General features: G+C 44.2%; 1 non-coding gene across 1 annotated transcript; it reads left to right on the forward strand.

Annotated features, from left to right (window-relative positions):
• The first annotated feature begins 13282 nt into the window (after positions 1–13282).
• Positions 13283–13389, forward strand: LOC122676176. Its single transcript, XR_006335461.1, has one exon. It is a non-coding gene; the product is annotated as a U6 spliceosomal RNA (small nuclear RNA).
• The last annotated feature ends 3877 nt before the right edge of the window (positions 13390–17266 follow it).

Here is a 17266-nt window from a genome sequence, read left to right on the forward strand (position 1 = left end):
AAATAGAAAAGGGTGTACAGTCTCTGCCCAATGACTGGATTAATATTGATTCAATCATGGTTTCACTTCCACCTGGTGGAATTGAATTTAAATTACAGGGATAGCTTTTTGGAAGGACAGTAAACCAAGTACCAACCAGTCAGAAAAAATGTGTATAGATGATGGATTCTTAATCAGTCTTAATTTTTGTTTCTTAGTTAATGTGTTCCCCATTGCTGTATTACAAATCATCTCCCAAGACTCAGTGGCTTAAGAAACCATCATGTATGTATTCTCTCTCATAGTTTCTGTGGATCAGGAATTCAGACAGGACAAAGTGGGGATGGCTTGTCTTTGGGCTACCTTCTCTAGGACCTCAGTTGGGAAGATGTGAAGTTTGGGAGGCTCTAATCATCTGAACTCATAAGCTTTTCCACTCATAAGTCTGGCCATTGTTGCTGGTTATTGGCTGGGCCTTCACCTGGGCTGTCTTCCAAAATACCTACATGTGACTTCTCCACATGGTTTCTCCACCTGACCTAGTTTGGTTTTCCTCACAGCATGGCTGCTCAGTTCCAGGAATGAGCATCCCTAGAGAGAACCAGGTGGAAGCTATATCACATGTTATGATCTAGCCTTGGAAGTTACATAGCATCCTTTCTGCCGTGGTCACAAGACTGCTGTGTTTAAGAGGTGGGGATACAGACCTCACCTATTGAGGAGAGAAATGTCAAAGTCACGTAGTAATAAGATTAAATGGGAGATACTGTTGTAGACATATTTTGAAAACTAGCACAGGGATAAAACACAATGACAAATGTTGACTTTTAAAATGGACATGTAGTAGAAGTCTAAAAGTCTCCAACTTTTTGGAAAAGCAGGATATTAAGTAAATTCCTAAGTAGCTTGATTGAAAATTTCATCACTTGAAAGGAACAGGTGACAAGGGGAACTGATTATACAGACTGGATTCTGTCAGCAAAGAACTGTTAGTGATATAAAACTCACAGGAGTTTTGAAGAGAGTGCTCAGCCCATTCAAGCAGGACAAGTCAGATGCGTGTCTTCAGACTTACAGACTTGAAGAAAGCAGACTTCAAAAAGTTCAAAACAGATGATCTCATGGTGAGAATCTCTGAAAGGGAGTATGGCTAAAAAAAGGATGGTTCTAAAAATAAAATTCAGAGCCTAAAATTGTGAATGATCCTGATGAGGAAGAAAAAAAGACATCTAAAGGAAACAGCATTTCTGCTGATGAACTCTGATTTTAAGAGGGTACACACACAAAGATGGGAGGAGGGGCACAAAATCAAGGATGTGTATAGAATGACACAAAATTTTAAGAATGTCAGAGGCAAGAAAAAGCACACAAAAAAGTTGAGGTTTTGAAGGTTGGGGAAGCTAAAGATAAATAACCAAGAAGATTCCTCTATGTGTAGGACAACAGGGAAAGAACAAGCATAATCTGTTTCTAAGCCCATTGTGTGGTCTACTAAAACATCTAGTTAGCCTACTAGTTAACACAAGGCACACTTAGAAAATACAATTTTGTAAAATTTCCTTCAGTTGACAGATAGAAAGCAGAATGCCTTTACTGCTATTTTGCTTTCTCCTTCACCATTATGGACTTTCAAACTTAGGATAACCACGTCCTGCACTGCTTAGGCAGAGAAGGCAATGGCACCCTACTCCAGTACTCTTGCCTGGAAAATCCCATGGGCCGAGGAGCCTGGTAGGCTACAGTCCATGGGGGCTAAGAGTCGGACACAACTGAGCAACTTCACTTTCACTTTTCACTTTCCTGCACTGGAGAAGGAAATGGCAACCCACTCCAGTGATCTTGCCTGGAGAATCCCAGGGATGGAGGAGCCTGGTGGGCTGCCGTCTATGGGGTCACACAGAGTCAGACACGACTGGAGCGACTTAGCAGCAGCAGCAGCAGCACTGCTTAGGACAGGCCCAGTTGTACCTGTCGCCAGAAGGGATTACTAATAGTGTTCTATGTCATTCTCAGAAATGTTCCTGTTTGAATACTGGACAAGATAGGACAGAGATGGCAATATATTTTACTAGCCCCAGAGCAAAATTATAATGTGGAGCCCTTGTTCAAAGAGCAGAAAAAATGTACTGTTAAAGGTACTATAATATATACTATCTATGGTGAAACAGATCACCAGCCCAGGTGGGATGCGGCTGATTCATATCAATGTATGACAAAACCCACTGAAATGTTGTGAAGTAATTAGCCTCCAACTAATAAAAAAGAAAAAAAAAAAAACACACAAAAAAAGAAAAAAAAAAAAGGTACTATAATATAAAACTTTTTCCTTTCTTCTACAATTTCTCTTGACTTGTGTTTTTTATTTTACATTGTTCTAATTAAAATTTTTATTTATTAATATGAATTTTACCTTTTATATTTATATTGTATAATGCCCATTTAAATGCAATATAAGAGCATTTAACTAGTGTTTGGAACCACCAAAACTATACTATTCATATTTTTTAGTTTGTGTGTAAATGTTTATCTTATTCTTATCAGAACAAAGGAAATACTGCAAAAAAAAAAAAAAGACACACTTAACTGTTTTTATTTAACCTTTTGACTCTCACACATTCTACCACCACTCTTTACCTTCAGCTTATTGATGAGAAAGAATGGATGGAAAGGAAAAGGAACAATGGATTGTCCTCACTGTCCCTTTTCTTCTGTGTCAGGATATTCAGCATATGTGATTGGCTACAGGGAAGTACCTTGAGTAAGAAAGGATATGCTAGAATTCCTTGGTCATTTGTATTTCTTAAAATAAATTACCTTCTTGGGCATGCAAAGAAAGTTCTGGTTCTAAAGGAGAATGTGGCCTCTCAGATCTATTATCACCCTACTCACTCAGTCATAGATGTAACACACTTACATCTCACCCTGAGCCTGGATAAATTCCGTACATCATGGATCCACTAGCATTCTGTACTCACAGGCTTCATGAGCCTGCACTTGCAAAACACAAGCTCAAAGATAAAGTCAAGAGTTGCAAGACAGCAATAAGTTACCTTAAACCATGGTCATATGCCCCTGAAGCCCCTGGATAAGATAAGGATTGTCTATAGTTTCTTGAACTGAAGTATGCATCAGAATCCTGTGGAGGGCTTGTTAAAGCACAGATTGTTGGGTACCACCCCAGAGTGTCTGATTCAGTAGGCCTGAGGTGGGGCTCAAGAATTTGCATGTTTAACATATTCCCAGGTGATGCTGATGCTGTTGGTCCTAGGATCACACTAGAAGCACCCTAGTTGAGACCAATGTGTCTCACATTTGATTATGTATATCAGTCACCAGGATATCTTGTTAAAATGCAGGCTCTTATTAAGCAGATTTGGGGTGGGGCTGGTACTGCGGATCTGTGGTCACACTTTGAGTGGCAAGTGTCTAGAGTAGGTGCCGAGTACTACTCCAGGAGGAAGATGGGCTGGGAATTGAGATGGGCTTTAAAGCATGGATGTATGTGTGCTCAGTCGCTAAGCAGTGTCTGATTCTTTGCCACCTCATGGATTATAGCCTGCCAGGCTCCTCTGTCCGTATGATTTCCCAGGCAAGAATATTGGAGTGGGTTGCCATTTCTGTCTTCAGCAGGAATTGCTTAAATGAAGACAAGGGCAGGACAAAGGGGACTATGCAAAGAGAGGAAGCAAGAACAATGAGTAGAGGGATTTGGCTGGAGCAGAGGCAATTACTGGGAATAGGGAACTGAGGTTGGAAGACTGCAGAGGAGGCCAGAATGCAGAGGGTCCTCAAGGGTTTAATGTCCCCCTAGAAGTGGCAGTTCTGGAGAATATGCCTCCACCAATGTCCCCAAACAATTCTCCATACCCATTGTCATTAAACCCTAAACAGCCAGTCAAACTAGCAGTCCCCAAGGGACCAAACACTTCAAAAGTTTAATTTCTTTAGGGGCATCCTATGTTGAGCTCTAAGGTAGCAGAAGCCTGAGTAAGAAAATCTGGTTTCAGGATCTATCTTGGGTTGGGTGACTCTGGGTGAACTCTAGGTGAATTGGGTGTATCCGGATTCTCTGTAGTTTCTCTGTAGGGGAGGTCTTAGATGATCTCTCAAGTCCCTTTAAAGAAAAAGATTATGTAATTTTGGGAAACTGTGTTCCACCCCTTTCAACACCGCTACCATGAGGGCCCGCCCTAATGAAACCCCAGTGTGCAGGGTCAGGACTAAATCGAAGTGGGGAAAGTAGGTTGGTGGTTCCCAGAGGAAGAGGAACTTCATAGTGCTCCTGTTTCCAATTTTAATGTCTCTTTACAGGATTAGGCGCCGAGTCCCCAAGGATGGGGGCATGTCCAGCCCTCAAAGAAGCATTCTTAAGAAATTTACCTTGACTGTTAAGACCTAAAGAAGATCCAGGTGTGACCAGGAAAAGGTAGGGGGTAGTATTGAAAACAAACCACTGAATGGATGAAGCTGTGAGCTCAAGTGATGAAACACGCTGTGCAGCTTCTTCCCACCTGCTCTGCTCACTGCTACCCAGACTCAGGTTTTGGGGGGACCTTCCAGTGGCCTGGGAGGGCACTGTTGCTTGAGTTTACTGTGGGTGGGAGGGAAAGGAAGGTCAATGACCAATAAATAAGCCTGATTCTAGCAACTTGTAGATATTAACTAAAACTATGCACAAAAGGTCACAAAATTTCAATTGGAGGAGTAAGTTTATCTCCTCCTCTGTAAGAACAGAGACAGGGCACCCCTACTTTTGTTTGGCTCGGTTCCTATCATCAAGAAAAGACTCCAGGTCTTGCCCCCACCCCCCCAGGGAGGTGGGTAAGCCCACTTCTCTGAGGTTTTTAATTCCCGAGATAATCCTTTCCTTCCGTGCCAGGTGGGGGGTAGGGAGACCCTCACATCCAAATCTTTGATCTGGGTTGCAGAAAAAGAGAAACACTTCTATAAAACTGTCAGGAAGATGGGAAGGGGCCTTGAAAGAGGAGTTGTAAATGGGTAGTTCACCTTTGATCAGTCGCCTAGATTTTTTTATAGCCTAGGATTATGGGTTTAGAAGAGCCCTTCATGTGTCCCCATAGGAACCATGTGACTTAAGAACAATTAGATTATTCTAAAAGTTTAGAGAGATTGTGCACAAAGGACTTTCATTTTCATTAAAGAAAAACAGAAAGCATCAGCCAAGCCATGAAGTTGATCCCAGAGCTAGTAATAAACTAGAAACCCAGACTGTTTTGTTTTTCCCTATAATAGGATACTCTGGCCTAGCAATTCCACCAAAATCTATTAACTGACAAGGGTAGGAGATATATTTTTATTCCCCGCTCCTCACCCCCCAGATAAAAGAAGCAAAGCATTTGCTGTCTCTCACAGTTAGATTTTTATTTCAAGCTATATAAAATGTCAGAAAAGCAGAAACTTAACAGTGTGACTTTTTTTAACTTGAGTACAAACAGATAATGGGACTGACTGCTGATTTCCAATTAATTCATGTGTGTGGTCAAATACTTCATAGAAAGACTAATTCATTATGGCTATGTCAGTCTGTATGTTTCTATGAGTGTCTCTCTCTCCTCCCACTGCAATACCACATGAAGAGGAAGAAAGTTTACAATCTGTTTGTCTTCAAATCCGGTCAGCGAGAGATTTCATCTTGGCTAGGAAATATAAACAGCTTCATGTCAGTGCTTAGGGAAAGTTTGCGATTTGGGGGAAGGAAGAGACTTTTCAGATGTTCTCAGCCCGTGAGCCACCACCCTCCTGCTTGCTTCCTGGGCAACGTGAATGTGAACCCCCCAACTACACTGGTGGCTACACCTCAGAAATGTCCCATTTCCTGTGGAGCCCTGGCTTCCTCTGCTTGTGCATCAGTCAGGAGACAAAAGCCCTTCTTTCTGGAGCTGGCAGGTTTGTCTGGCATTCGCTGCACCTAAGCTGCTACCCAGACCTAGTGCAAGCCCAGTACAGTCACCGGGAACAATCTCTTCCCCTCTAGCCTTTGTTATACAGCTCTAGCTGCCCACCTCCCTTTCCAGGACCCTTGACTCCTTAGGATGGAAGCAGAATCCACTAGTCCGTTGGCTGGCACCGAGCCACAACACTGAGAAAGGGCTCCCAGCTCTTCTGCAGGAGGTCTAGCCCTGACTATAGAATTACCAGCACATTGTCATCCCTGAGAGGGGACAGCAGGCATCCGGTAGACAGGACAGTCTTCCTGACTGTGAGAGAGCTGTCGGTGTTAGATGCTGTCATCATTGCCGCACAAGGCTCTGATGTCTGCATAGGAGGCCCCAGAGCTGGAGAAGTGGTCACCAGCTCAGGGAGAGCCCTGAACTGATTGGTGGATGATGTGAATGGCATTTTTGAACGATTTTTCTCTTCTTCCCTGTCCTCAGCTACCCATACACACAGACGCATACACCACTATTTCTTCTTCCCCTTGTGATTATCAACAAGCATTTGATAATGCTTGTTATCAAATAAAACAGTGATAAAGCAGTGATTTTTTTTCTTTTTCCACTCAATAGTGCATAGTTTTCAAGGGTGCAAATAAGGAATTATGTAAGTTCCAGATGTTTTCATATGTATTGAAATATTCAGCGCCTGGGTCCTTATGACCCCAAAATATCTCCTCAGAGTAGTTAACACCTCAGACAGTTTGAGACAAATCCATCTAATGTATATATTTGTTAATCCAATAAGTAAGTACTTGTTGGATCCAACAAGTAAGTACTGTCTTGCATGTGGAAAACAGGAAGTATCCAGGGAGAAGAGAACAAGACACGACAGCTGTTTGGTGATATGAAGATGAGCCCTTGGTGGATTCCTCAGATTCTCCCATTCTTGCCATTGCTTCAGCTCTTCAAAGAGCTGCCATGGGTTCTCAGTTTGGCCTCAGCTCTCAGGCTGTCAGCCCATATCCGGTAGACACTTGGTTTGGGCTTGGAGGTTGGAGATTGGGCTTCATTTCTGCTCACCCTCATTACAAGAGGATCTGTGTGCATGTTGTAATTTTACATTCTTTCTGCTGGTGGTTATTGGTTATCTTAAGCCTGTGGCTGGGAGAGTGGGTTCCAAGATGGCAGGCTCTCAAAGGGTCAGTAATGATTGACAGTGAGAAGGACAGAGAATCCAGTCCTGTGGGAAAGAGAATAGTAGTGTTAGCTAGAAAAAGTGAGTGCTTTTTAGAGGCTATTGTTTCTGTTGTGTCCAGACTCCCCTGTGCTTAACAGAAGTGGAAACTGGAGCCCTGCTAGGTCTGCCATAGGAGAAAGTATCCTGCCAAACACCTATGACGTGATGGAGGGGTGGGGAAAGGGACAAGCACTGAGCCCCATTCCAAGGGGACCAGACTTCCCACGTTCAGGGGACAAAGTTGAGCATAAACTGGAGGGAAAGGCTGCTCCAAGGAACAGAAGCAAAGGCCTTCTATCCAAGGTCTTTCTCAAGCCTGGGGGCCCAGTGGCATCAGCCTCTCAGGTTCTCACCCAAGAACATCTTAAAGGCCCTGAGCCACCATTGGCAGTTTCTCAGTCTCACTGACTTGGAATCCTTACCCGGGGATCTGTTCCCAGCTTTCTTCTATTAGCTATCCCTCAGATCTGTCTACTCTTCAGCAACTGACAGAAGGCCAGCCCCTGGAGGAGCTGGGAACCCAGAGAGATTCCAGGATGCCTCATTGTTATCCACGGAAAACTTTAATGTGTAGATTCCAACTTGATAGGTAAATCAAGAGAAAAACTGACAGTATTCACAATACATTGGTAAATTCTTATGATGTATGCATTCCATTTTTATTGGGAGGGGGTCAAGAAACACTTGCCGAGCACCTGCTTAATAAACTCATTCTCCTCTTCCTTCCCTCAGCCCTCCACTTCTGAGTGAAGCCTTCCTCACTCCTTTCTAATCCTTAATACTTACTATCTCCCCATCACAGCCCCTCACTGCCCTGGAAACTTGGAAACCTTGTTTTTCTCCTCGACTGCACTGTTAGCTTTCTGATGACTTGTCCTTTTCTGTCTCTGCCTAGTGCTTCAACCAACACAGAGCAAGGGGCTATATTAAATGTTTGTCAGGCCAGCAAATGAATGAGGGGATGAATGAAGGCATATAAAGCTGCATATGCTAGGGATGTCAGGTGACTGGGCAAACACTGATGACCAGTCTGGCATCAATTTGCCAGGTGCCCCCTTTGTGCTGGGAGGACATCACCGCTGGTCGTTCACCTCCCTCCCAGCCAGAAAGGCTTCTTTGTCCCTTGGGCTTGCCCTTGGTGGTTGTGGGTCCTCCTGCATGTTCAGGGCCTTGACAAGCGCAAAATGAATGCTCCTTCAGATCACACCCTCATCAGTTTACGTTCAAATTGCCTTCTCCCCCCAAAACTTAAATTGTCTTTTCTTCTTCTTGAGGTATAATAATCCCTGCAACAGATTGTTTCCTGTTCTATAAAATGACTCCCTTCTGCTCGCCACATCCCCACCATGGCATTATACCTTTCCTCCTGCTTCCTTTTCAAATAAACTTTCTTGTACCTGAGCACAGCCACTAGCTGACCTTGGAGTCCCTTGCCTGTCAACTCAGCATCCACTGGCTTTGTAGACAGATGATAAAAGAGGAAGGTCAACCCTATCTTGTCACGTGCAGTCCACTCACTCCCTGCTGCCTTCCAGGGACCTCCACTCCGGGACTGTTTAGCCTGGGTAGTCTGTTCATCTAATTTCCTAGCAACTTGAACTAGACAATTAAAGATTCAATTAGAGAATTGGGAGGGCTGCACACTGTCCCAGGAGGAGTCACTTCATTCTGAACATCTTAGTCTAGGAAGATCACCCTTTCCCAGACCCCACTCTTAGTGGAGTACTGATGTCTGGGAGGGCACCAGTCACTTGTGATCGTTCACTGAGGAGAAACAGTACTGAAGAGGGGTTGGGTGGTTGACTCATGTTGGACGAGGAAAGAAACAAGACTCTGGGGTGGACGGGAACCAGGGCAGGATTCAAAGGAACCAGCCCACCAGAGGGTCTCACCTGTGCAAAGCCACACGCATGTAGGCTCTGGGTGTTCCTACAGGGCTAATATTGAAGGAAGCATGTTCTAGGAGGGATGGAGATTATAACACCTGCACACTTGCAGTGCATACATGCCTGTTTACACACACACATAGAGCATCAAACAGTACCCCAGGCGAGGAACCCAAATGGGATTAAGGTGTTTGGGCTGGGTGTCCTGTAGATTGTGCCTGCTCAGTAGTGTAGGCATTAGGATGAGATGCTGGTGACATTGGGAAGGAAATCGGGTTAACAGGCTATGACTTAGGGCAATGCCATGTGAGGAAAGTGCCAGATAACAAATTGCCTCACTACATTCACTTTCCCCTGTCTCCACTCTGCTTTCTGCACTGAGAGAGGACCACAGCCACAGGGGTTCCATGTCCTCTGGCTTCTGATTGGTTTTAGCCAATGGACAACCTCAGAGTTAGAGGGAAGGAGGAGGGAGAGATGAGGTTTTTATTTCCCCAGCTTCATCCTATGACATGGCCTCAGTCTGGCTGTTTCCTTCCTTTCGGAGCATCCGAGCTCTCTACAGCTCTCTTTTCTGGTTCCAAGGCCCTCTCCCTCTCCTTATCCCATCAGACTCAGGGATGGTAGCAGCCCTGGGCTTCTAAACTGTCATTTGTGATTGTCCCATACTCCAACCTATCTTTACTAATTAGCTCCTTTATAAATGAAACCTCCTTGAATTATCTTAACTTGACTGTCTCCTGTAGAAATCCTGACCGATACAGATAGAAAATTGTATTTCAGTAAGATCCCCATTTTGTTTAAAAGAGAAATACTGTCAGGAGCTCAGCTGAGCTGGAAGAGCAAGCCGAGCTGCCAGGTGTCAGAACAGCTGACTGAAGCAACAATGAGCCAAAATGAAGGTAACAGTGAAGCCTTTAATCACTTGCTGTGATAGTGTAAGCAGGAGGCTGAACCCGAGAAGGTGCTAACTTCCTCCTGTTTCATTTTCTCCATGAAATGACACCTTGGTAGAGGCCCAGGTGGATCAGCGCTGATGTGGGCTGATCTCAGTGTTGAAGGGGTCCTGAATAAGAGGCTCTGGCAGCTTTACAGACCCTAGGGTGGGGGAGAGGAGGACTGAGAGTGGACATGTGCTGGGTCCTGAGTCCCCAGTGAGGAGAAGCGGCAAGGTCCTCCCTCCACACAGAGGTCTCAGCAGAGGTGCCTTGAAGACCTTTGCCCAAGACGTCAGATAAGGAGACCTGGGCATGAAGACACCAGGGTTAGGGATGTAAATATATGAAGGGTTTGACTGGCCAACAGACCTGAGACTAGGCTGTGACTCTCTACAGAGACTGGGATGCCCGAGCTGTGCGCAGAAGCTGGTGTCAGGAACGCAGCTTTCCTGTGTGGCTGCCAGGAAAAGCCTTGCCTGGGGATCGGGTCTGAAAAAAATCACACGTAGGTTTGTAACCAGGAGCTGGACTTCTCAACTGCAGACACACACAATGGGGGAAATACATCAAAATGTTAGCAGTGTTTTCTCTAGACCTAGCAGTCAAATAGAAATGTAATGTGAGTCACACATGTCATTTTAAGGTTTTTCAGTTCAGTTCAGTTCAGTCGCTCAGTCGTGTCCAACTCTTTGCGACCCCATGAACCGAAGCGTGCCAGGCCTCCCTGTCCATCACCAACTCCCAGAGTCCACCCAAACCCATGTCCATCGAGTCAATGATGCCATCCAACCATTTCATCCTATGTCGTCCCCTTCTCCTCCTGCCCTCAATCTTTCCCAGCATCAGGGTCTTTTCCAGTGAGTCAGCTCTTCACATCAGATGGCCAAAGTATTAGAGTTTCAGCTTCAACATCAGTCCTTCCAATGAACACCCAGGACTGATCTCCTTTAGGATGGACTGGTTGGATCTCCTTGCAGTCCAAGGGACTCCCAAGAGTCTTCTCCACCACCACAGTTCAAAAGCATCAATTCTTCAGCGCTCAGCTTTCTTTTTAGTCCAACTCTCACATCCATACATGCCAAAGCCTTTGACTGTGTGGATCACCATAAACTGTGGAAAATTCTGAAAGAGATGGGAATACCAGACCACCTGACATGCCTCTTGAGAAACTTGTATGCATGTCAGGAAGGAAGAGTTAGAACTGGACATGGAACAACAGGTTGGTTCCAAATAGGAAAAGGAGCATGTCAAGGCTGTATATTGTCACCCTGCTTATTTAAATTATATGCAGAATACATCATGAGAAACGCGGGGCTGGAAGAAGCACAAGCTGGAATCAAGATTGCTGGGAGAAATATCAATAACCTAAGATATGCAGATGACACCACCCTTATGGCAGAAAGTGAAAAAGAACTAAAGAGCCTCTTGATGAAAGTGAAAGAGGAGAGTGAAAAAGTTGGCTTAAAGCTCAACATTCAGAAAACTAAGATCATGGCATCTGGTCCCATCACTTCATGGCAAATAGATGGGGAAACAGTGGCTGACTTTATTTTTCTGGGCTCCAAAATCACTGCAGATGGTGATTGCAGCCATGAAATTAAAAGACGCTTACTCCTTGGAAGGAAAGTTATGACCAACCTAGACAGAATATTAAAAAGCAGAGACATTACGTTGACAACAAAGGTCCATCTAGTCAAGGCTATGGTTTTTCCAGTGGTCATGTATGGATGTGAGAGTTGGACTATAAAGGTTTTTAGTAGCTGCATTAAAAAACAGGTGAAATTAATTTTAATGATATTTTGTTTAATATGTCCAAAATATTATAATTTCAAGCACATAAGTATTTACAAAGTTATTTATGAGAGATTTTATACTTTTTTGGTACCAAATCTTCAAAATCCAGGGTTTATATTACACCAACAGCACATCTCATTCAGATTTTCACATTTCAAGTGCTCACATGGCAATGTGATGGTTAGCACAGCCAAATTAGATGACACCGTGCTAGATGGCAGGCTTGCAGATTCTTAAAAAGTATTTTTCAAGTTTTCTACCACAAAGGTGTTTTAAATTGTATTTTATAAATCTCTAATCTGTAAGTGTTATCATTTCTGGTATTACTTTCAATTCTATTTTAGTAAATGTTTCCTCTTAAAGTGGATTATTTCTAATGAGGGGATCATTTCCTACTATGTAGCAGCAAATTTAAGAAGAACAGATCATACTATTTCTAGACAGCAGTAAGATGAACAGCAAAGAACTTCCAAGATATATCTGAATAAGTAATTCAAAAAATGTTTTCTTAAATCACTTTATGGTGCAAGCATTTGTAAACATATAAAGTGTTGGGCTGAACCCCAAAGAAATGCAAACCTTATAGTTGCCCAGCCTTGCCCAGAGACCAAAGAAAGATCCCAGAGACATCAATGGTTTATTGGACAGGGGATCTTACCAAAGTGTCCTGGAGCTACACCCCACTATATGCAGCATATGATAGGCAGGACATGGCAACTACTGCTGCTGCAGCGTCGCTTCAGTCGTGTCCGACTCTGTGCGACCCCATAGACGGCAGCCCACCAAGGCTCCCTCGTCCCTGGGATTCTCCAGGCAAGAACACTGGAGTGGGTGGACATGGCAGCAGTCTTCCCTAATCAGGGGAGAAGGAGCTACCATTTATAGGGTGGAATTGCTGTCAGGTGGGCTCATTAGTTACCAGGGACAAAGTAAGTCCTATATAATTAAGAAGATTGGATGGTCATGTGAGCAAAGCAGGGCTTGGTCAAGCAGCAGGTGAACAGAGACCAAAAGCCATCTTGAATGGCCTGACCCTACATACACATATGTATAAATGTCTATGTCATCTGCTATATTAAATATTTAATGTATTTACATAGGAAAAAATTCAGTCCTTGTCTGTGGTGGCCTAAGAAGGAAAAGAGTTATTGCTGTCTGGAGGGAGTGAACCTGAAGAGCATCAGGTGGGCAAGGGCTGCACTTGGTCCAGCCTTGAAACCTCAGAGAGAGGGGGTGTGTCTTCAGCAGACAGAGCGGGCTGAGCGGGGCGGGCAGCTGGGTTTGTACCTGTGCTGGCTTGTACCTCCTCTCTGCTGGTGCTGCTCCCTGCATGGTTGGAGCACCACCTAGATCTAAGCCATCCTGCCTCAGAATTGGGATCTGACCCACTCAAAAATACACAATTCTTTCCAACTCTAGATGTTTTTCAAGGAAAAAGTGGAACTCTCAGTTCCAGAGACGAAAGGAAGACTCACCCATGCAGCCCACCTCTGCTCCATGCCAAAAGGTAAGTGTTACTGTTGCACTTTGGGACAGTAAAAACATAATCTGGTGCTTGCTTCGGCAGCACATATACTAAAATTGGAATGATACAGAGAAGATTAGCATGGCCCCTGCGCAAGGATGACACGCAAATTCATGAAGCGTTCCATATTTTTATATGACCCAGCAATCCCACTTCTGGGCATACACACTGAGGAAACCAGATCTGAAAGAGACACGTGCACCCCAATGTTCATCGCAGCACTGTTTATAATAGCCAGGACATGGAAGCAACCTAGATGCCCATCAGCAAACGAATGGTAAGGAAGCTGTGGTACATATACACCATGGAATATTACTCAGCCATTAAAAAGAATTCATTTGAATCAGTTCTAATGAGATGGATGAAACTGGAACCCATTATACAGAGTGAAGTAAGCCAGAAAGATAAAGACCAATACAGTATACTAACGCATATATATGGAATTTAGAAAGATGGTAATGATAACCCTATATACAAAACAGAAAAAGAGACACAGATGTACAGAACAGACTTTTGGACTCTGTGGGAGAAGGCGAGGGTGAGATGTTTCGAGAGAACAGCATCAAAACATGTGTATTATCTAGGGTGAAACAGATCACCAGCCCAGGCTGGATGCATGAGACAAGTGCTCGGGCCTGGTGCACTGGGAAGACCCAGAGAAATAGGGTGGAGAGGGAGGTGGGAGGGGGGATCGGGATGGGGAATACATGTAAATCCATGGCTGATTCATGTCAATGTATGACAAAAACCACTACAATATTGTAAAGTAATTAGCCTTCAGCTAATTAAAATAAATGAAGAAAAAAAAAAAAAAACCACATAATCTGTCACAGAGTTCATAGTCCTAGGCTCATAGGAAGCACTTAAAGGTTGGTTACCTGATTGGCAGGTTGGTTGGTTTGGAAACAGCTACATGAGAAGGAAGCAGAGAAATTGGCCCTGTGGCTGGAGGCGATGTGGAAATAGAAAGAACCTGGAGTGGGCATTAGGACTCTTCTCCTTGACCTATCTATGTAACCTTGAGCAAGACACTTCCCTACCTGGGACATTGTATTTCTCCACAGACAGGGGATTAAATTAGGGTCATGAGATGATCTCTAAAACCCATTCTTGTGAAAGCATTTTGTGATTTTTGCCTCTGGAGGAAGCATTTAAAAGACAGCCCAAAGATAAATTTGAAAATTACTTCCAAGTCTGATTTTTGAGACAGTTGGGGCCAGAAGAGGTGAGAGCCTGCATTTATCATTAGGACCAGTGTCGGGTGGAAAAGAACTGCCCTAAAACCAAGGGCCTGAGTAGGCAGGATTTGCTGAGAACTGCCTGGGCAGACCGCATTAGCAGACATAATACTCCTGCTGATTTTTTTTCCATTGGAAACGTACTTTTTGTCTGAGGCAATGTTTTCCACAGTTCCAGGGGGCTGTGGTCATTTCCTAACAAGAATTTTCCTATTTTGAGCAGCTGTGGTCTGGCATGTGTGACACTGAGTCTTTTGAAGCTGAAGCTCACTTGGGTCCTAGAGGGCTGAGGGCTGGCGGGTGAATGCAGGCCTGGTGCGTTCTGTGCTGTGTCCTCAGGCCCTCAGACCATGGTAAAGGGCTTCCTCCAATGCCTTGGAGGAATAAAATAATAAAATAAAGAAGTTGCAACACACACACACACACACACACACAATGGAATCTTATCAGTCATAAGAACTACCTTGGGATTATGGTGCTAGATGTATAAGATTACAAAATGACAGACAGACCTTGGGAGGTCATCTGGGATAATCTTCTCATTCCATGAGAGGGGACTTGCCCCAGGTCAGAGAGTCAGACAAAAGACAGCTTCCCTGAGTCTTGATCAAGGTCCCTAGACACTCAGCCATTAAACCTGTCCACTGAACCTCCTCCTTTGAGCACAGAGGAGAGGTGGTTTGCCCTGTCTAGGCCAGGCAGGGATTGTAGAAGGAGACAAGCTGGCAGACAGAGATCTATCTGCGTATAACAAATACTGATATTTTGATTATTTGGTAAAGAAGTTGAATTCCACCTCCAGTGTAGGTTAGGTGTTTATATTTCATCCACCAGGCAAAGGGCATGAGAAACAGGACCTCCCTAGGATTCAGTCTCCTAAATTTCTTCTTCAATCCACAATTAGGCAGCCTCCTTCTCCTTTATCTTTTTGTTGTTGCTTACATTGCCAATCAGACGCACTTAACTTCAGTTCAGTCACTCAGTCATGTCTGACTCTTTGCGACCCCACGGAGTGCAGCACACCAGGCCTCCCTGTCCATCAGCAACTCCCAGAGTTTACTCAAACTCATGTCCATTGAGTTGGTGATGCCATCCAACCATCTCATCCTCTGTCGCCCCCTTCTCCTCCCATCTTTGATCTTTCCCATCGTCTGGGTGTTTTCAAATGAATCAGTTCTTCGCATCAGGTGGCCAAAGTATTGGAGTTTCAGCTTCAACATCAGTCCTTCCAATGAATATTCAGGACTGATCTCCTTTAGGATGGACTGGTTGGATCGTCTTGCAGTCCAAGGGACTCTCAAGAGTCTTCTCCAACACCACAGTTCAAAAGCATCAATTCTTCAGCGCTCAGCTTTCTTTTTAGTCCAACTCTCACATCCATACATGACTACTGGAAAAACCATAGCCTTGACTAGACGGACCTTTGTTGACAAAGTAATATCTCTGCTTTCTAATATGCTTATACGCAGCCTAAAAACCTCCATCAAAGTCTTTCTTAACCCACACAGACCTGGAGAAGGGGAAGACATAGAGTTAGGGAAGGGACAGCAGGCTAAGTCATGGGCTGACTGAGCATCATTCAGGCACTACAATGGTCCTGGGGATTCCCTTTCTACCAGGAGGTTGCAGAGAGCTTGATGGGAGTGAAAGGTAATCTGGGGCTCTTTCAATACAAAATCAGCTAGAAAATGTCAAGTTCCTGGTTTCGTTAGTCCTCTCTCCAGGTAGTCATTTACTTATAAAAGAGCACTATTTAAGCCTTAAATGTCACCATCTTGCCTCTGCAAACATGGAATCAGGTAACCCCCTGAGTACTTCAGCCTGTACTCTTACACACAGGCACCAGTGGGGGGCAGCCAGATACCCTGTCCAGGGATCAGCAATCCCCCCAACCCCTACCCCTGCCCAGAGAATGGTGCCAGGTACTGTAGCTTTAGGGGGTTTGGTCCTCGGTAAATTTAATGCGTCTCCTTCCTGAGGGTAGATCCTAACTCTACCCTCACATTGATAACTCTTTGAAAACACAGTAAGAGCTGATTAATTCCCAAGCTTGGGTCTCTACCTGGCAGCTCCTCCTGTATCTAGCCCAAGCTGCTCTCAACAGCCTTCTCTTTTATGAGCTAATTCCTCTCTTGTCTCCTGCTTGTTAATGGTTTTCCCCATCCTCCCATACCCCAGACACCATATGCTTAATGATATCCTACAAAGAGGGTAAATTTCCCTTAGCCATCCTCTAACTTTTGGAATGTACCATCCCCTCCATAGTGTCAGGGGAAAAAAAAAACAACAAATTAAGCTCTAAGGCAGCAGGAGAGCTAATGGACCTGTCTTTCTCAGAGAAGGGAAAACAAAGATTCCAACCATTTGGGACCCCTGAATTATCCCGCTGAGAGGTGATCAGTCCCAGTCTACTAACGAGCTCAAATTCACTTATTCAGTGATTTGCCTTTGTTCAATTCTCTTCTACCTGAATTGTTTTCCCCACTCCACCTTCAGACACACTGCCCAAAAGTTCATCTGAGGGGCAAGAGATGGTGATTTGGGCCTCTGGTCATTGTAAATCACCAGTGATGTCTTAAAATTCAAAGCAATATAAATCTGCCCTTTGGCTCATTATGAACTGGTATTACCAGAAACATTTTCAGTGCAGATTATTTTAAATATAATTATTTATTATCTCCTATCCATTCAGAACATGGAAGGAGTATTAATGACTCTTAAGGGACTCTATTCACAGAACATGAGTTTCCTGCCCAATATTTCCAAAGTGTT

This window comes from Cervus elaphus, chromosome 19, assembly GCF_910594005.1.
Source record: "Cervus elaphus chromosome 19, mCerEla1.1, whole genome shotgun sequence".
NCBI classification, from domain to species: Eukaryota; Metazoa; Chordata; class Mammalia; order Artiodactyla; family Cervidae; genus Cervus; species Cervus elaphus.